Here is a 21,748-nt window from a genome sequence, read left to right as displayed (position 1 = left end):
TTTAGCTACAAATAATTAACATAGTCAAACTGTTAAGGATTGAGGGTTTTGGTATGTCTTTGCTTAACCACAGTGAATCGCCAACTAATGAGATCCCACATGAAAAATTCTTTACTCATCCTTCCTGATAAACACAGAAAAAATTAAAGAGGTGTTTCCTATAAGGGATTGCAAGACTACATAAAAGAAATGGCGATATTCTGGCTAGCTAATATTATTAACTATCAGTCTCCATAAAAACAATAGCAGTTTTAAAAACAGTTAAAATCTCAAGCACCTCTTATATTTCAGTATTAATATCATAGCAGAATATAAGATAAAATAAATACAGTACAACCAGCTCTAAACTGTTAATTCAATTACACGTGATTAACTACATAGGGGAATATTTGTTTTTCAAATTTCATGAAATCGAAAAATGTCATCCCCTATGAAAGTGATATACGACTTCTATAGCAACAAGTATGAGCTCAACAAATGTGTTAAATAGGTCTGCTTGAAGAAATATAAGTTGCATCAGATGAACTGGACCAATAATGCCCTTCTGCTGTGAGTACTAACTTATTTGTTCATAGGGCTAATAGGACAATGCAGAAAACATCTCTACATAGCAGAAGAAAAGCATGCTCAGCATTTTTTTAAGAAAAAGAAATACACCTTTTTGTTTATGAAAAGAAGAAATGCAATTTGCTTTGATGTCAAAACAAGATGATGCCTACAAATAAGATTGGCAACAATCAATAGAAGGAAAGACTTCAGAAAAGCTTGGAAGTAGAGAAGAGAGGCATTAATAAATGAATTTTGCAAACGGGTGAAGCAGGAATTATAGAGACTCGGTCTGAACATGTTTTAGGATAGAAAATTGCTGCGTTTCAGACTACAGGTAGGAGACAGCAGAGAAAAGACTATAAAAATGGTAACTCTTCAGGAGTGGGGAGTGGGGAGAATGGCCTAGCAGGGGAAAACCTTTTTAATCCTTTTGATTTGGAAAGAGAACCCCTCATCCTTGTGCATCTGAATGTTGAAGTTCCTTGCACTTATCTAGCATATATAGATGCAACAAGGAAAGTGGGACCTGGCAAAGCAAGGGGCTTCACTGGGAACAAAAAAAAAATCTTCCATCTGCCTTCCAAAATTATATTCCAAGGTTACATATTGCTGCTCTCATCTGTTCTCAGACAACCTTAAAACAAGCACAATGTTGCCTGCAAATTCAAATATAAGATTTGATAGTTTATTCCCTCCTTTAAAAATATAGGGCAAAAGAGAAACAAATGTAGAAAGCTATAGCAGAAGAGGGGTGATAAATGAGCACTTAAGAGAGGAGAAACACAAAAATATACACAAAGTGGATTTCTATTTATTCATGTGAGATGGCATGTTTTGAGAAAGTAAAAGGCAAGGAATGTGTTAGAACATGCACACACGAACAAATCCCCTGCTCCAGATTATAGGAGCTGTTTAGATGAATGAAAGAACATATGTAGGCGTATGTGATGAGAAGCAAGCATGTCTGCATCAGAAACAGGAAGTGCGTATCATGGGAATTCTCTACATATGTGCACAAGCAATTACTGTAGATGACATAAAAAGACCTCCATGTTCTATGTTTTGGTGAGAAAGAAAGAGAAGAAGAAAAAGAGTATGTCTACAAAGGAACCATAGAACAGATCTGTAGTTGTTTTTATGTAGTCTGGGATTAAGATCTAGCATTGATTGCTGTCATTAATGAGCCATTAGACATTAGACAACAACCTCTTTGATGGTGTGGGTATTAGCAGGCCAGGAAGCTCTTAAGTAGATGGGTCATCAGGACAAAGCCTGCATATGAAATCTAAGTAAAAATCTTACCTAAAATATACTTAAATTATCACCCATGTTATCTCTAAGCATAATTCTAACATTCATCATGGAGAAGCATTTAAAGAATGGCAATCTTTAAGCCAAGGCTAAAAACAGCAATTTTAATCTTTTAAAAAATTGTTTCAAATGCTTAAGCAATTTTACATTGCTTAGATTGTCCAAAATTTTCTCTTTTTTAAACATATGCTTAATGTGTCTAACCTTATTAATAAGCTTTTATTGTTTTGGCTGAATCTATTACAAGTCTCTGTCTGAACATCTTTTAGATCTAGATTTAAGGGTAATCCATCAAGCACTGAAGAAGGTTTTCCGTCTGGACTGAGACACAGCCCATAGATATCCCTTCCTGTGGTCTTCGCTTTTCTTTATTTTTTTTTTTATGCCCACATAATATAGGTGTGTATATATATTTCTGTGTGACAGAGAGAGACCTATACACATTCTATGAAGCCCCACAAATCTAAACCTAGCTTCCCCTTTCGGCTGTACAGAGATTGCAACGCCCACTACAGTTCTTTTCCTAACACGTATTGAGGATACAGGTTGGGGAAGGCTGCCCTGGGTATACAGCATCCTACACTGTCTCCTTCACTCCTTCCAAATCAGAGCAACTGCACTGAAACGCAGCGGTTCCTTCCCTCTGCTAATCTTTAGTAGCGAACGTCTCTCTCACACACACCTGACCACTCACAGAAAGACCAGTCCCTTACTTTTCTCAGGAGCAGCTGTCAGGACGCTGTCACTGCTGACCACGATACGAGAGACTCCCCTGGATCTGTCTTATATCTTGAGCGGTGGGAGGCAAAGGAAGCTCGCTCAAATCAGACCGGGGACTCATTCTCATCGGCTAAACAAGAGGTGGGCAAGGATCGGAGGCCAGGACCAACATGACGAAATTGTCCCTTGCGCAGCGGGAGGCAGCCAATTCCCCGGTTCCTCCGCCGGTTCCCTGCTGTAAATTCGCCTGGAGCTGCTATCGGCCCCTCCCACTGCTCTTTCACAGAGCACAGAGCGGCGCTGGGGATGGGCCCTAGCGCCTCCTGATCTGGCCAGAAAAAAAATGAGAGACCTCGACCCACAATCCCCCTCCTCGCTGCCAACGCCAGCTGGGCATCAGCCGACCCACCGGTTCTCTTCCTGCCAGCAAGGGGGACCCTCTGAGTCGAAATCTGCTACGGGAAAAAGTGAGCGCATCTTACAGTCCCGAGTAGAGCCAGTTTCCTTCTTCGCCCTTTATTGTGGTGTCGAAAACAGGTCGCCGAGTTGTGGATGCTTGCCGAGCTCGTACCCGGCCGTAATCTTAGACCTCGCTTAATTGGGCAAACGAACAGTAGTTTAGGTTGCTTTCGCGCGAACGCTTAAATGGGACTTTAATCCTTCAGGATACAGCGGACCATACTTCCCAACCGAAAGCCCAAGACTGTCCCCACATCCCCATTTTGACTCTGCACTTCATATTTTCTTCTAGTGCGGATGTGGGACCATCCAACCAGGAAGAGCAGCGCTGTGATGGTTTACTACTCCAAAAATGCCTGCCAAATCCTGATAGAGCCAAGTGCCAGGTGGGCATTCCTCTATTTTCACCACCTTCCTTGATTTTCTTTTATAGCCTTCTGGGAAGACGGAATTACCGAATTTCGCCATTAGGCAGGCTCATGATCTTATCCAGAGATGCTGTCCCAACATAACTCAGACCTGAATGATACCTATTATTTATTAATATTGTAATAGTGGTAGTGGTAGCAACTTACAATATCTGGGCAGAATGCCAGCCATTCCATGAAATGCCACCAGATCCTTTTCACCTGAGCAAATCCTTTTTCTTTTTGTTGTTTCCTTTCTCCAAACTATTTGTTTACAAAAAAAGACAACCCAATAATCTCTTTGCAAGGTAGCTGGATAGGTGAAGGAGTATTGAAGCTGATGGGAAAAATACAGTGAAGTGAGATACTTTGGGAATCCAGGAATAAAGTTCCTGGATGTCCCAAAGGTGCCTTTTGAAGAGGCAACTGGACTTTTTTGTTTTTCTTTGAAGAAGCTTCTTGGATGAGAAACAAAATGTCTTCAAAGAAAAACAAGAAAGTCCAGTTGCCTCTTCAAAAAAAAGCACCTTTGGGACAACCATGACCTGGATGACAAGAATCTCCATAGAAACTTCCTGGATGTGACAAAGGATAAAATCCAGCTCTACAAGAAGGCAAATGTGTTTTTAAGAATATTCTGATAGCTACAAAGAGGATGATGGTGCTCTGAGATGTGGCAATTTTTGTGTCATGAAGAAATATATGGAGAATCAATATGCAGAAGTTCTGAAAGAATGGGGGCAGAGCCCTTTGAAAAGGTCATTGTAATGTTTCACGGGTATTGAAAAGTGGGCATAGGAGGCCAGAAAATAATTATATAGCAATGACTCCTATGTTTTGTCATGCTCCATCAACACAAATATAATATGTGAAGGAATATTCACTGATGAGAAAATACTAACAGCTTACTTCTCCAGTATTGGTATTAGCCCGTCGTATGATTCTATATTATACCAATACAAGAATTAGGCCAGGGATCAGTCTTGGTAGCTATTTGTATTTCCTGTCCTTAGCAAATCTCACAACGGTCTCTGATTCTTATCTCAGCCCACTTGTATTCAGTAATGTAGCCAATTGGCATGAATTTTCCATAATCCCCAATAGTACATATAATTTGGGAAGGTGGGACTAGCATATGCTTACAAAAATCCAGCACTAATTGCAACATTAACTTTGTATTGATTGATTTTTGATTATGTACCATCAAGTATATTCTTAACTATTTTTAAAAAATTGTGTAGTAGTCCAAGGTTTTCAGCAGGCAATCTTACTTATGCCTCCAATACTCAGCTAGCACAATAAAGTCATTTTTCAGCACTAAGTGACTACATAGATAGACTTTCTCCATGGTGATCTATCCCTAATCTATTCTTTCAGTCTTCCAGTAGTGGAACTGAGTCCTCCATCTTGCTGCTAGTTGTCCTCTTCTCTTTCTCAGCATGTCTTTAAAATGGGAACCAGTCAGGATTCAACTGGTTTGCATCAGTTCAGTAGAACCAGTAGCTAATTTTTTTTGTTGCCAAGGCCCAGAATGGACGTCCGGAAGCAGCATCCACACAGAGAACCGATTGTTCACATATTTGAATCCCATCACGGGAACCAGCCCTTCCAAGTATCCTGGAAAAGGAAGCTACTATATTTGTTAATGTAAAGCAAGTTGTGATTTTTAAAATAGACTGTACTGTGGAATTAATTCCAGATGTAAATAAGTCTCATTTCCTGATTTTCTTAATCCTGCACATTCTCCATCCCACTTGCCAGCTTCCATTCCAGCACTCCCACTGTTCTAACATCACTTCTGATTGCATAATGTCCTTCACCTTGACTGCATTAATTTACTCTGTTAAAGATATAGTTATCATTTAAAAAGGCAATGAATTTTAAATTGGAATTTTATAACCCAATTATACCCAGGTCAGTTAAGTACTCTTTAAATAGGCTTTTTCATAGTAATAAAAATTGCTGCCCTAGCAGCTTAAAAACAGCAGGTTACTTTAATAATGTCTATGCACAAACCTCAAATACACAAATGTGTTTCATTAGTCAGCTTCTTACATCATACTAAGCAGGGATGTCAAACTGGCAGCCCATGGGTTGGATGTGTCATGTGCAGGCCACACCTACTCCAGCTTTGCAAAGTCAAAAAATGTCACGATCTGTCATGTCAGGTGATGTGATCAGTGCTGAGCCATAAAGTGATGATTTAGTTATTAGCTAGTTGACTTAATCATAGGAAGTTAAGTAATTTACAGAGTAAAGAGCTAGATCTGCATAATACATTACATCATTTGGTTGGTTTAGACTTACATTGATGTAATTGCAATATAAGTATGTGGAATTTAAAGGTAAATCTTCACCAGATTTGCAGCAGCAGTTTACTGGTATAAGTTTCTTGTCAACATTCGATAGCTTTTTTTAACAATAGGCATAATGTATGCCTTCAGCATTTAAAAAAAAATTATATACATTTTCAGGGTTTTTTGTCCTTTAAAATAATTATAATGTACATCACATTGTTATCAGAGAGATAGAGATGGCTTTTCTGATGTAATAAAAATCTATTTTAAAGAGCGAGATCACTTTATCTCTTACTCTCCATCTTCAATCAATTGGGCAGAAAGGACTTTACTTAAAGGTGAATTACTTCAGTGAGGAAAGCTGAATTCCGCATTCCAATTATGTATCTCTGAATGCGCACAGTGATTTAGGAAAGATGTGTCCCCAACTTTTTGGGCACCAGGGATTGGTTCCATGGAGAAAGGTTCTTCCACGGACCAGAGTGTGCATGCTTTTGTGTGCTGCCTGCATCCCACGGATGGGGCTTTGGTTGTTTGTGTAGACCGGTTGCTGGCATGCCGTGGCCCAGTACTGGTCCATGGACCAGGGGTTGTGGACCCTTGATTTAGAAGGTGATGGGAAACAGCATATTTTAGAGAATGGAGCACACTCTTTGAAAAGTGTAACTGAATTCATACTGACATCTAAATATTTGCCATTAATTTGTTATGCATAACAAACAATATTCAAAGTTTAACCTAAATTGATTTCTGATGGTTGTATAAATTACTGGGATTAAATAGGTCTGCCTATTTTCACTTTGTCAACAGGATGAAAAGGAATTATATGAATACAATTCTGGTTCCTGAGACCATTTTTACATATTTTTTTTGAAAATCATCATTGATTACAAACTTTTAGCCAGGAGAATTAAAAACTTGTGCAAATTTGGAAATAAAAAAAGATTTTGAAGACCTGCAACCAATACCAGAATTTTTACATTTACATGAAGCTGGCACTAAATCATATATCACCTTAATTTAGAAGGAAAAATATCTGATTTTAATATGATTTAACCCAAAAGAGAAATATGCTAAGCGTTCATTATCACATTTTCTGAAAATTAAATCTAGGACAATTCCTCTATTTTGAAAGCAAATTATTTGAAAAATGTTTCTCTCCATTTTAGGTAAACACAGTCATTTCAGAGTATTGTTAAATTTTTCTTCTGCAGTTTTTAAAATAATGTTTATTCCCACTTAATGGGAAAGAAATAGAAGCCTAACAATGTTAAAATGGTGGCCACAAACACAATATCTGCCGTGACATTTTTGAACCTCAGCAAAGAAATTACATTAGAATTTCACAGCAGATAAATATTCGCATGGTTGGGAATTCTCATACAAAAATTGAGACTGGCAACTCTGATACTAAACGAATGTCATAAATTTATGATGCCGTTGCAAAAGTTCCAGTTTTCATTGTTAGACAAATCCTCCACTGTAATAGTGTTCCACAGTCACATGATTGCTATTTGTGACCTCCTGCCAGCTTCCCCATTGATTTTCCCTGTGGGAAGCCGGAAGTGAAGGTCACAAATGGTGATCATGTGATTACCGGATGCTGTGACTGTTGTGAGCTGGTTACCAAGCACCTGAGTTGAGATTATAGAATTATGGGGATGCTGCAATGACTGCAGCTAACAAGGATCCATCATAATGGACCCCTCTTGTTCACTGTTATAACTTCGAATGGTCATTGAACAAATGATCGTTCAACAAAGACTGCTTGTGATCCTTCATGGCATAATAATTGCTGCAGGTAAATTTAGTCACTTTGGCTTCCTGAACTTTAATAAAACAAAGTTTTATTGATCAGAATACCAAATTAGTCAGAGAAGGTACAAAGTGGTGGTGAAATATACAATAAAAACTTAACTTCCCAACATCCCTGCTATCTTGCAACAATAAAGTGTAAAATAACTACTAAAGAGAAGTTGTAAACGAATTCTAATGTATTTTGAAAATGAGGTATAAAATCAAAACTTTGTTTCATCCGGAATAAAACTTGCAGGAAATTGGAAGACAAATTTTGGCACAATTAAAATGCATACTTTCCTCACTGTATCTGTCCCAAAAAGATGTACTCTCTGTGCAGAACGATTTCCAGAGCTTGGGGAAGGAACTTAGCAGAATAGGCTGTAGGCTTACTTTCTCAGAGGTTTTACCAGTGTATAAGGAGCAAAACGGAAAAGGCCAGCGCATAGTACAATTCAATATGTGGCTAAAGGAGTGGTGTAAAGGGGAAGGCTTTGGATATATTAGTCACGATGTCAGTAGCTGGTCCAATCAAGAGATCTACAAAAGAGATGGGTTGCATCCATCAAAAAAAGAGACTGAACACTGGGCACTAACTAACAAAATGAAATTCAATGGTGAAAAAAGCAAGGTTCTACATTTAGGCAAGAAAAACCAAATGCATAAGTACAGCATAAGTGGCACCATGCTCAATAGTAGTAACTGTGAGAGGGACCTCGGAGTCCTAGTAGACAATCACCTAAATATGAGCCAGCAGTGTGCTGCAGCTGCCAAAAAGGCCAACACAGTGCTAGGCTGCATTAACAGAGGGATAGAATCAAGATCACATGAAGTATTAATACCACTCTTCAATGCCTTGGTAAGGCCACACTTGGAATACTGCATCCAGTTTTGGTCACCACGATGTAAAAATAAGGTGACCAACCGTCCTCCTTTTGGGAGGACAGTCCTCCTTTTTTGAGTTCTGTCTTCCCTCAAAAAGTGTCCTCCTAAATGTCCTCCTTTTCCATATACCGTCCTCCTTTTGGGAGGACAGTCCTCCTTTTGTGAGTTCTGTCTTCCCTCGAAAATGTCCTCCTAAATGTCCTCTTTTTCTATATTTGAAGACTTATCTGCAGGGCTTTTTTTTCCTCATAGAACTCCCAGAAGGTGTTCCGGGACTTTTTTTTGATGGTTTTTTTTTTCAACTTTTACCTGAGCTGTGCTACTCCCCCTACTGGCTTTCGAAAGCTAATAGGAATTGCTGCTGAGCGTGCCAAAACACCCAGGCGGCAAACTTTGCACGTGCAAGTTGCAGGAACTTTGCACCCCTCACTGCTACCTAACTACACCATCTCTTACTTAGTTCCACAGATAGCTGGAGGAGACTGGAGCGGTAAGTTTCTCTTGATCTTCCCTGTTCCGTTCTACACGGGGATACACAGGGTAGGCGGTGGTGCTGGGGGGTAGCTGCAGGGCCAGAGCCAGCATGGCTGGTGCTTTGCGAGCCGCGGGGCCGGCTCTACGGGGATGCGCAGGGTGGGCAGTGGTGCTGGGGGGCGGCTGGGGGACAGCTGCAGGGCCGGAGTCGGAGCAGCTGGTGCTTGCCTTTGCGAGCTGTGGGGCCGGCTCTACGGGGATACACAGGGTGGGCGGTGGTGCTGGGGGGCGGCTGCATGGCCAGAGCTGGCGTGGCTGGTGCTTTGCCTTTGCGAGCCGTGGGGCCGGCTCTATGGGGATGCGCAGGGTGGGCGGTGGTGCTGGGGGGCAGCTCAGGGTCGGAGCTGGCTCGGCTGGTGCTTTACGAGCCGCAGGGCTGGCTCTCCATGGCAGGGCAGCAGTGCTGGCGGGGCGGCTGTGGGCGGGGGCGCGGCAGGCAGTTGACCTTCCATGGGCCGCGCCAGCTGGTGGTCTATGCAGTGCTGACCTGCGCTGCCACCACCTCACCCTGCGCATCTACGTGGCCATCCTGAAGCGCCTGGCTCACAACACCTGCCTCTGCCACCCATCCCCGCGCAGTCCAACCATGTAGATTTTTGGACAAGTGAGAAATTGAGATTGAATGTTGATACTCTAGCTGCAGCACTTGCCGTAAAATTCAATATGAAGTATATGTCTTGTTCAGATATTTCCAATATATTGTTAGAAGATGATACATTGACAAAAAATATTCATTCAATGGAAAAGTACTCATTTAAATAATTAATAGGCATGTAAGCATAATTACAATATAAAATGTTATTGTTACAAATGTTTTTTATTATGCATTGATCATATAGTGTATTCTGTATTATTGTTGCAATAAATACAATGTTTCTTTTATTTACGATATTTTTTTCTTCAATTTATTCGTGTCCTCCTTTTTGTTGTAAAAAAGTTGGTCACTTTAGTAAAAAAGATGTTGAGACTCTAGAAAGAGTACAGAGAAGAGCAACAAAGATGATTAGGGGACTGGAGGCTAAAACATATAAGGACCGGTTGCTAGAATTGGGTATTCTAGTTTAACGAAGAGAAGGACAAGGGGGGACATGATAGCAGTATTCCAATATCTCAGGGGCTGCCATAAAGAAGAGGGAATTAAGCTATTTTCCAAAGCACCTGAAGGCAGAACAAGAAGCAACGGGTGGAAACTAATCAAGGAGAGAAGCAACCTAGAACTAAGGAGAAACTTCCTGACAGTGAGAACAATTAATCAGTGGAACAGCCTGCCTCCAGAAGCAGTAAATGCTCCAACACTGGAAGTTTTTAAGAAGAGACTGGACAGCCATTTGTCCGAAATGGTGTAGGGTTACCTGCCTGAGCAGGGGGTTGGACTAGATGACCTCCAAGGTCCCTTCCAACTTTACTACTATTATTACTATTATTATTACTATCTTTAACTGTTGAAAATTTACAATGGAGGGCTATTGTACGGTTACAAAGACTAAAGGGTTGATCATCTGATGATTATAATTTCCCTAGTCTTTGCCAGACAGATACAGGTACAGTAATCCTTCCTTAATGACCACAATGGGGACTAGCAACTTGGTCATTAAATAAAACAGTCACTAAGTGAAATCATGAGTGTGCTTATGTTCTTACTTCAGCTTTCCTTTATTTTACAGCCCAGTAGAGGCTATGAATATAAGGATTGCTAAACAAGGACTACCTGTATAGTGACACAAATATTGACAGCCAAAATTTCCATATGAAATGCTTTTGAATGAATATCACTTTCTAACTTTCAGTGCTCCTGGGTGAGAGAAGCCAACTGTGGTGAATGGTAACTCAAGTATTTTTTTTTTAAAAAAATGTTCTAGTAGTGCTTCTCAAATATTTTTGCACTGCATATGAACTTCCTGATTCCAATTCTGCATCATTCCATTGATAACTATTCACCCGGAGAGCATAGAAGCAAGATTGAAGACCAAAGTGGCTCTCCCATCCTCTCTCCCTTTAACTCTCCCTCTATCTCTCTCTCTTACTTCCTGCCCAACATAATGTTAGAAAATAAAAATTGTTCTTATCAAATATTTAAAGTGGGTACTTGCTAAAAGCTTCTCTCCTTTCTCCTCCCTTTGGCCACTCCATGCTATAGGTCTGAACCAAGAATTAGGTTTTCTAATCTGACTGATGCTCAACCAAGGATTGCAAATAAAATAATTTTGAAGCTGATATATATTAGGGTCATAGACTGTCCACCCAGGACTTAGAGAGTTGTAATGATGAAGCCTGAGAGAGCCTTGGTGTCGAGTTTTAACCCTTTGAGGTTATAAGATAGGGATTACAGAAATTGAAGCAACCAGAAGATGGCAGCCAAGAGTCAGAATTTTATGCTTCCCTTGGCTGCTATCTAAAAGCCCTCTATTTTTGCAGCTCAGATCCCATAGCCCTAAAACCCTTTTATTATAAAGCAGCTGTTTCTGTTTGCTTGCAATCTATGCAGAATAACAACTCACCCAGAAAACAGCAGCTTAAATGCCAATTAGTGAGCTTAGTGTTTCAATATCTAATGGCCTTGCCAAATTTCCAAAGCTTTTATTCAGGCAAAATTTTCATTGAGTTGCTAAAAAGGCATTTGGGGGTAGGGCGAGAAGGGGGACACCTACTGTCTAGAAGAGCAGATTCTCTTTAGGGATTTCAGGCATAATGACACTCTAATTATATTTCATCATAATAATTGACAAAATTGTCACAATTCAATTTTTGGCAGACTTTGTAAGCAGATGTCCTATTTCTAGAACTTCCCTGTCTTTTGCTTAATTATATTGATTTCTTTCAAATTGTGACATTCTTTCATTGGCAACATCACTGTGTCCTCCCTCATTTCCCGCAGCCCTCTTGATTTAGAAGCAGAACAATCCTCTATTGCATGGGTGTCAAACTCGCCACGTCATGTGATGTATCGCACACTTCACAATTTTTTTTTTGCAATGCCGGAGTTGGGGTGGGTGCAGCCTCCATATGATGTAACCGGCACCCTTGATCTATTGAAATGTATACAACGCCTCTGATTTGTCCTGCTTGTTCCCCCACCCCAAAATTCACAGCTAAATATGTATTTACTTTCTCTTCCCATCTCCTTCTTCTAATATATCCAAGAAAGCCTGATAGCGAGCAGAAATTGCAATAAATAGCCAAACAAGAAGAAGCTGATACTTGAGCCTTAGATGCTTACAGATTAGTAAAGATGCCAGTTAGATTCCATACAGAGATCTAAGAGTTAAAACTTATTTCTTGGCTAAGTCAACATGTATTTGTTGCTTTAACAGCTTCCTTTTTTCTAGTCAGTTCTTAACCCTTTGCCTTCTAAAAAGTAGACAAAAAAATTGGTAAGCAAAGCAGCTGGAATCAGTTGTTTATATTATTTCTATTTGCATCCTACCTTTTCTTGCAGAAGTAATTAAAATAACTACTGACAAAGCAAACAAATTAGATCCGTTAAAACAAGCTAGAGCAATGGTAAAAATTATGATTCAATAATGTCAGAGGACCTTGATTCATTTACTAAGATTAAAAGAGCAGAAGTGAATTATAACTCTCAAAGGATTCTGTGTTAATAGCTTGTGCTTGCACAAGAGAAGACCATCTCATACACATCTAATAAAAGTATTCTGAAATTAGGAGTGATTTTTAACATGCATATCTTACTGTCTGAACATAAATTTATACCTAAGCATTTCTTAATTTATACTTAAACAGTTCTTAAGATAGTAACACTTTAAGTAATTTAGAATTTACAATAAATATGTTGTAAAGTGTGCTGGGAAAGAAGCTAGCAACCATTCCCTATGTTTCATAGAATCATAAAATTGTGAGTTGAAAGGGATCATAAAGATTAACCAATGTAAACCTCTGCAGTATGCAGAAAAAAAAACATTTACATCATCTTTGAGAGCTAAGCATCTTTTTCTTCAAAATCTCCAAAGATGGAAAATCTATACTTTCTATAGGAGAGATTTCCGATCGTTCCACTGTTATACAAGTCTTACCATCAGGAAATGTTTCCTTCTTTCCCTCTCTATACAAAAATAACAATATCTCAGTATTGTGCAGCAAATAAATCTAACTGTGCTGTTTTGCATTTTCCTTTGCCATGCTGAACAAAACTGACTTGCTGAAGGCATACTGGCATGAAGTTACTATAAAACAGCATTGTCTTCAGATAAGTCTGAATTTTCACCCAATTATTACTATGAGTAAATTTGCCCTGTTCCCACATCTTCTGCAGCCCTTCTCAGAAATCCAGTCTCACCCCTCCATAGATGCCATTTTTCAACATTTATTTTTGATGGAAATCGTGAACTTTATCCATTTTGGAAGAGGCAGTATATTCCACTACTGTATGATAGAGATTTTGTGAGATTTTAAAATACTATTTTGTATTAATTATATTAATGTATGGTATTTAGTAGTAAACTAATGACTAGATTCATTTAATTTCATATATAAGATAGAACTTTTTTCTCTTTAGTTTTTCTTATTACTTTATTTTATTTTGGTTTCTATTTTTTTCTTTAAATTTAAAGATTTAATTGTGGCCTTTAAATATTGATTGTATATGATTTAGAACAGAGACATACAGTCTACAGCAGTGTTTCTCAACCTTGGTAACTTTAACCTGGGTGGACTTCAACTCCCAGAATTCCTCAGCCAGCCAAGCTGGCTGGGGAATTCTGGGAGTTGAAGTCCAGCCAGGTTAAAGTTATCAAGGTTGAGAAACACTGGTCTACAGCAAACATGTTAAACTTGTGAGGTCACATGACGTCACGCAACGTATCGGGATGGTTTTGCCATTGCCGGCAATGAGGTGGGTGTGGCTTCTGCATGATGCATTTGGCCCGCCGGCTGGCAGTTTGACTTGAATTCCCATTATGCCTAGTGGAAAACACAAGATGGATAACTCCTGGTTTATCATCTGCCCAATAGAATTATAATCACCTTGGGAGCCCTCCACTAAAGATAATCAATTCTATTGCACAGAGAATGGTAGTATCATAGGTTCTGGCTTCCAGTGGAGAAAATGATGCTTTAACCTTCTCTATCTCTTTATTTTTTCTGTATAACTAAAAAGAAGCAATAAGCAGGGCAGAAAGAAGTGGCTGCGTAAAATTTGTAGGTCTTTATTCTGGTCTTTACCAGAGATTTGCCCCGGCGGGGGGGGGGGGAAGAGAAATTAAAAAAATAAAATCCCAAAACACAAAGCAGCACATTTTAGCCACTTTTACAGCAGGTGGAGCATGGAATCAGTAGACCAGGGATTTGATAATCATGCACCACCAAACCATAGTGCTTCTGCAGCATAGCTGCTGATTGCCTTACCTGTGACATATGAGGGGGCGTAATGGCTCCTGACAATGAGCTTGTCAGCTGGAAAGCGAGACCTGAACTGTGCAATGGATGAGCTCCCATTACTTGCCTCAGCTCCTGCCCACTTAATTCAAAAGCATGCAGATGTGAGGAGGTTAATAGGTACCCACTTAGGTACCACTTAGATGAGAAGGTAATTGTGTTCTGTGCACTTCGGCATATAGTCATGTTGGCCACATGACCCCATTGGAAAATTTCTTCAGACAACACTGGCTCCCTCAGCTAAAAAACAGAGATGAAAGCCACACCCTAGAGTTAAACACAACTGGACAGTGGAAATCTTTACTTTTACCTTTATGACATATGATCACAGCTACAATATATTTTTTCCAAAAGATATGTTTTTGTTCCACAATGTTGGATCTGTACTGCAAAATAGACGATGCAATACAAAAAGTTAGGGTAAACTTCTTTGAGGGAACCCACTCCTTTCCTTACTCTCTCTTCAATAATATACATGAAGAAGTGCAATCATTGAAAAAACAAGACAGGATCCATGTTTACAATTTTAAGATCTTATCATAAAAGTGTAAAATCTAATAGGCAATAAGGTAGATACAATCTCAAACTTGTTTAAAAATAAATATGTTTTTTTTGATAAACATATATACATCCACATACCTGTGAAGAGCTAAGACCGTGGTGGCGAACCTATGGTACGAGTGCCATAGGCAGCATGCGGAGCCGTCTCTGGTGGCATGTGAGCCATTGCTGGGCCAAACTTCTCCCTCCTCCTCTCCGCACATGCGCAGTCTGGGAATAAGTGAGAGGCTATAAAAGGAGCAACTTTCTGCGGAACCAGCATTTGCTGCAGACAGCTTGAGAGCGAGCACGTGTCGGAGCGGACAGCAAATGAGTGAGTGAGCATGAGCGGACAGCTTGGTGGCCAGGCCCACTCGGTGGCCACGCTCACCCGGCACCCGATGATGCATAAGTGGATTTTGGGTTGCAGTTTGGGCACTTAGTCTCTAAAAGGTTTGCCACCACTGAGCTAGGATGTTTTTAGAAGTCAGAAAAAGACAAAGCATGACACCTGCTGTTTGCGAGTGAGTATGAAAGTTGTACTAAATACACTGACTGAAACCCAACTATTTTTCTGAATTTCCTAAGTTTATGTACTTCTTTTTTCTTGTATTTTTGAAAACTTTCATGTAAACATGACAAATAAAAGAAAAACTGAAATCTATAATAAATAGATTTATTATAGCATGATTTTTTTATCTGTTGGCTTTCCATAATTTTATCCCTTTGGTAGATTACTCTAGATTTTTTTTATATATGATTTGGAAAAGGAGGTAGATTTAGATGACAGCTGAAGATGTTCCAACATCTATGAGTCTCTGATATGGGTGGAAGTTAAAAGCTTTTGGCTTTGATTTGTTCTGGGTTACAAATGTCTTACATCAATGTGTTCTTTTATTTTGTATCTCATTTCCTGTCTTTTGATTTCTCACTTTCCAAATGTTCAGATAATAATTAGTCACTAAGTGCACACCCACTCAGCATTGGATGACTGCTTTGAAACCCTGTCCTTCCTTCCCTTGTTTTTCTATTATATATCTTTAAATCTTGGACAAAAGATTAGGGCTTTTTTATGACTAATAGCATATATCTCAATTGCATAAAGCAACATCAAAAATGAATATTTCTGTGATGATTCATGTAACTTCATTTTTTTTAACTCTTTCTCTTCTTTTCCAGAAATATTTTTTTAAATATTTTTTTTAAAGTAGTTGAAGCTCAAGATCTTAATTACCGTTTAAGAGAATCATAACATGTCAAGAAATATTAACAGGCATTTTGTATATATGAGCCATCAACTGCATTAAGAAAACAATAAGATTTGTGGAAAGCCTCTGATCAAAAGACTATGTTGGAATATTCATGAGCAGGAAGACTCATGTGGTAACTCAGTCAGCCAATGTGAAGAAAGTGCTACTGAGTCTGTGCAAAAGGTATTGAGTTAGAAGCTGAATTTTCAGTCTCAGGTTTGTCTGTGTATCTCTCTGTAAGAAGTCTTCATTTGTGCTATGTTGCTGTAAAGAAGAATGTATGGTATTGTAAATATTTTGATATAAATATAAAGAAGTCATATTGAATCAGCTAAATGCAGTCAACTGTAAGAGCTTCTGATTTATTTTTTCACCAATAGAGAAATTAAAATTCTCTAATAGGTTATGGGCCCAGAGCTTACTAAGGACTGCATTGTAATTTAAAGCTGGAAGAAATTGCCTGTGTTTAGAAAGTATAAGAACAAGGCAGAATAAGCAGAATGGCTGCAATGGAATTTAAGGAAAGCCCTGTGTCTCGTTTGGGCCAGAAGAATTACATTATATGGGCTGCTAAAATGGAATGTTTGCTGAAAGCTAAAGAGGTATGGTCTATCGTAGAAAATCCACCACGAGTGTTTGCAGGTGCTCATCAGAAAAGTCATGATCAAGCAATGGCTTATCTCATCTTGAATTTAGATGATGAACAATTTCTAAATGTTGCAAATTTAAAGACTGCAAAGGAGATTTGGTTGAAATTGAGAGCTGTGCACGTGAATGTTTCTGCATGTAATATAGTGCAATTGTCAAGAAAACTTTACAGGGCCTGTTTGCAACCAGGTGAATCTGTGGAACAGCATTTAAATAAAATGCAAAGTTTATTTTTGGACTTAGAACAACGTGGGATTAAATTCCCTGAGTCCCAGAAGGTTTTATTGGTGATTAGATAAGACCTGGGACACAGTTTCTGCGATATTTGAGTGTAAAGAAGAGCAAGAATTAAATTTTGAGGCTTTAAAGGCATGTTTGCTTAATGAAGAAGAAAAGTGCCATTTTAGAAGCATCCATGAGAAGGTGAAATTCCTGAGGAGGGGGTCCACACTGCAAGTCTCTGGAGAAGAAACATTTTTCAAGCAGAGGGCTCAACAAGAAAAGAATTGCTACATTTGTGGAGCAAACACACATCTGAAAAGGAACTGTTTGCAGAGGAACAATTTGCAGTGAAGGACATTTGTACAAGCAAAAAAGACTGATTTGCAAAAGGAACATTTTGGTGTTGCAAAAGTTTGCTATTGCAACAACAGAGAAAGTGGCTAATAGATAGTGGGGCAAGTCAAACAATTTTTAATGACTCTGAATTATTTTGCAGGTTTGTTCCAGTAGCACAAGAAGCTGTGGCTTTGGCAAATGGCCAGAAAGCAAAAGTCATTGGAAGACGCAATGTAAAAATTCCATATTTGGAATCAAAGTTTACCAATGTGCTTTGTGTACCTGAGATGGAACATAATTTGTTAAGTGTGACTAATTTAGACAAACAAGGTTTTGAGATCATTTTTGTAAATGGGAAGTGTCTCATCAAAAGGAATGGGAATATTTGTGCAGAAGACATAAAGGAAGATAATCTATATGTATTGCAGGGACAAAAGGTTCAATGTTCCCATATATTTAAGAAAGTTGCAGAGCATGATTCGTGTGTTCATCTTCTACATAGAAGACTTGGCCATGCAAGCTTTAAAGTTTTGCAGCAAATGCAAAAGTTTGCAGAAGGGCTAAATTTAAAGGGATGCAAAACTTATGTGGACTGTCCAGTATGCAAAGCATCGAAGTCAAAGGCATTCCCAGTTAGTAAATGTAGCACAAGACAAACAAAAAAAAGCTCTAGAGCTGGCCCATGGAGATCTGGTTGGACCTAAGCAAGCCAGTTTGGGAGGAGCAAAATATGCACTGGTAATTGTTGATGATTATAGCAGGTATAGTTTTTGCTACTTGCTTAGAGCAAAGACAGAGGTGCTACAACAATTCAAACAGTGGGTAAGTTTTGTAGAGAGAAGGTACAGACAATAAGTGTGTCAGTTGCAAACTGACAGAGGTACTGAATTTATGTCAACTAAATTCCAACAATGGTTGGGGCAGTTGGGGATAAGACACAGACGTAAAATTCTTACACAGCAGTAGAGAATAATGTAGCTGAAAGAAGGAATGGTGTTTTGCAAACAATGAAAGATTCATTATTAGAGGATTCTGGTATGAGCAGGTCATATTGGGGAGAAGCCATATTGACTGCCAATTATATAGTTAACAGGCTGTGGAGTTCCTTCATTAATAATACTCCATATGCCGTTCTATATAGGAGAAAGCCATCACTGGCACATTTGAGCATTTTTGGAAGTACTGCATGGTACATATTCCAAAAGCAATCAGAAGAAAGGGAAAGCAAAAGGCAAGAAAGCTCAGGTTTGTGGGCTATGAGCCAGGGTCAAAAGGATATCGCTTTAGTGATGGAAGTAAAAGAATTGTAATTTTAAGGTCTGCTAATTTTGCAGAACAAAATTGGAACAGAATTAATGCAAATTCTGGGTATGTTTCACTTAATGATGGTGATCTATTTAACAACAATAACTCATCTTATGATGGAGAAATGATTATTGAAGATGTCAATGTTCAGGGAGGAGAGGCTGAACAAGACATGAAGTCAGATAGACTTGAGACACAGGAGCAGTTAATACCATGTAGGTTAGAGTGATGTAACAAAGGAATTCCACCTGACAGGTATTCTGCCAGCAAGGTAAAGGTTTGCAATGTGTGGTATGAGCCAAGAAGTTATAAAGAGGTGTTGGCATTACCAAAAGCTGAACAAGAAAGATGGAAGGAGGCCATGGATAAAGAGATGAAATCCACGGGAGACCATGAAGTATTTAAATCAGTGACTTTGCCACAGGGAACCAAAGCTGTGGGTTGTAAGTAGGTATATAAGAAAAAAGTATTGCCAAATAATGATGTACAGTATAAGGCCAGGTTAGTGGCACAAGGTTTTTCACAATTAAAGAATGTGCACTATGATGAAGTATTTGTGCCAACTGTGGAAAGTGAGAGTATAAGATTAGCACTGGCGTTGGCAGCGGCATATAAGCATAAAATCTGGCACTTTGATATCACAACTGCATTCCTCAATGCTGAGTTAGAGGAAGAAATTTATTTTATTTTATTTTTTTTTATTAAAAGTTTTATAAGTTTTACAAAAAAAGAGGAAAAAAACAAAACAATACAAAGACAAAAAACATATACAAAGAAAAAACTAAACATTACACAACAAACCCTCCCTTCCCCAACCTCCCCCAAACACCCCCCCTTGTCCCCCCCGAGCTTCCCAGAGCAGAATATAGGCTTAATTAAAAAACAATCAGAAAAATTATATTTTAAAATATATATGTATATATATAAAAATAAAAATTAAGAAAAAGCTATATAATATTTTTTAGTATCCATTTTAAACTGTATAAATTTTATCCATTTATCCCAAACAGCAAGAAATTTCTCTTGCGTTTGTTGCTTTAAGAAAGCCGAAATCTTTGCCATTTCCGCCAAATAAGACACTTTAAGAAACCATTCCTGCAGTGTAGGCAAAGATTCCTTCTTCCAATATTGTCCAACTAACAGCCTCGTGGCTGTAATCAAATTTAACATCAATATAACCTCCTTTGTATCACAGTCAATAACTATACCCAACAGAAATAATTGCGGAGTAAATTTTACCCTCCTTTTAAAAATTCTCTGGATATTCCACCATATCTTAATCCAAAATGCTTTTATCTCTCTACACGACCACCAAATATGATAATAAGTAGCATCCGTACACCCCCATCTCCAACATTTGGGTTGTAGGTCAGGGTACATAAAAGACATTTTTTGTGGATCAAGGTGCCATCTATAAAACATTTTATAGAAATTCTCCCTTAAATTCTGTGCTTGTGTAAATTTGACATTTCTCACCCAAATAGTTTCCCAGGTGTCCAATGGAACTGGCTCACCAAAATTCTGCGCCCACCTAATCATACAATCTTTAATTAGTTCCGTTTCTGAGTCCAATTCAACTAGAACCCCATAAATTCTCTTAATGTGGGCTTGTCTTTGATCCTTCACTTGCTTAATAAAATTTTCATCTTCTCTAAGAAGACCCACCTTGCAATCCACCTTCCATCTATCTGCTAATTGCCTATATTGGAACCAAGAATAAATAATATTTTCTTGTGCTAACTCTTCCCGTGATTTTAACTGCCAGTTTTGTCCATCCCACCTAAGTAAATGTCTATAAGACACCATGTCCATTTTAGCACCTCTTTTTATTCCTTCTATCGCATGCCAAGGTATAGCCCATAATGGTACTTTAAAATCACTTTTATAATATTTTCTCCAAGTCCTAAGTAAAGAAATTCTTAAAATATGAGATTTAAAAACCCAATCCATCTTTTTGTTAAATATTAAATAGGCATGCCACCCAAAAAGTAAATCCCATCCCTCGAGATAAAGTATCTCAGGATTTGTCAAATTTACCCAATCACTAATTAGTGTTAAAACCACCGCATCATAATATAATTTCAAATTCGGTACCTTGAGCCCACCCCTCTCGTGGAAGTCTTGCATAATTTTAAACTTAACCCTTGGCTTTTTCCCTGCCCAAATAAATTTATTAAGATCTTTCTGCCATTCACTTAAATTATTCTCATTCTTCAAAATCGGTAACATTTGAAACAAAAAGAGAAACTTGGGTAGAATATTCATTTTTATCACTGCAATTCTTCCCATGAGGGATAATTGCAACTTCTCCCAATTCTTCAAGTCATTCTGTACCCTAGCCCACAACCTTTCATAGTTATTTTTAAATAGTTTTGCATTAGAAACAGATAACATCACCCCCAAATATTTTACCTTATTAACAATTTCAAAACCCGTCGAGTTAGCCAAAGTCTGCTTCTCCTGACTAGTCATATTTTTAGGTAGAATTTTAGTCTTATTAACATTAATCTTAAAACCCGAGACCAAACCATAATAATGAATCAACTGTAATAACTTTACTGCAGAATGAACAGGTTGCGACAAAGTAACAACCAAGTCATCCGCAAAGGCTCTTAACTTATATTCTTTTTTGTTAACTTCTATTCCTTTAATTTCCTGCGACTCTCGAATTTTAATCAACAATATTTCCAATGTTAAAACAAACAACAATGGTGATAATGGACATCCCTGCCTAGTACCTTTCTCTATTGTAAAAACCTCTGACAAACCTCCATTAACAATAAGTTGCGCCGTTTGTTTTTGATAGATTACCGTAAGAGCTTGTAATATCTTTTCACCAAAATTCATCTCTTCCATTACTCTTAACATAAAATGCCAATTCAATTGATCGAATGCTTTTTCGGCATCTAAAAATATCAGCCCTGCAGAGACTTGGTTGTTCTTATCTAAATATTCTAATACATTAATGATTTGTCTAACATTATTTTTCATATACCTTCCAGTTATAAACCCAGATTGATCTTTATGCACAAGGTAAGGCACAACCCTCATCAACCTGTTTACCAAAATTTTAACAAATATCTTATAATCCACATTT

General features: G+C 38.4%; 1 protein-coding gene across 4 annotated transcripts in view; it reads right to left on the bottom strand.

The window, feature by feature from the left end:
- ENTPD3 (ectonucleoside triphosphate diphosphohydrolase 3) overlaps positions 1 to 2,818 on the bottom strand; it is a 36,388-nt gene extending 33,570 nt beyond the window's left edge. For 2 of the 4 annotated variants that reach the window (XM_039336277.1, XM_039336278.1), the window contains exon 1: positions 2,574 to 2,814. The gene's annotated coding sequence lies outside the window, so the exon portion shown is untranslated. Of the gene's footprint in view, positions 1 to 2,573 lie in introns of all 4 variants that reach the window. The other 2 variants (XM_039336276.1, XM_039336275.1) reach the window with 2 other exon arrangements.
- Between the last annotated feature and the right edge of the window lie 18,930 nt (positions 2,819 to 21,748).

The sequence above is a fragment of the Crotalus tigris genome, unplaced genomic scaffold (genome assembly GCF_016545835.1).
Source record: "Crotalus tigris isolate CLP2741 ecotype Arizona unplaced genomic scaffold, ASM1654583v1 scf7180000017666.27876245, whole genome shotgun sequence".
Taxonomy (NCBI): domain Eukaryota; kingdom Metazoa; phylum Chordata; class Lepidosauria; order Squamata; family Viperidae; genus Crotalus; species Crotalus tigris.
This window is presented reverse-complemented; position numbering and strand designations above follow the sequence as displayed.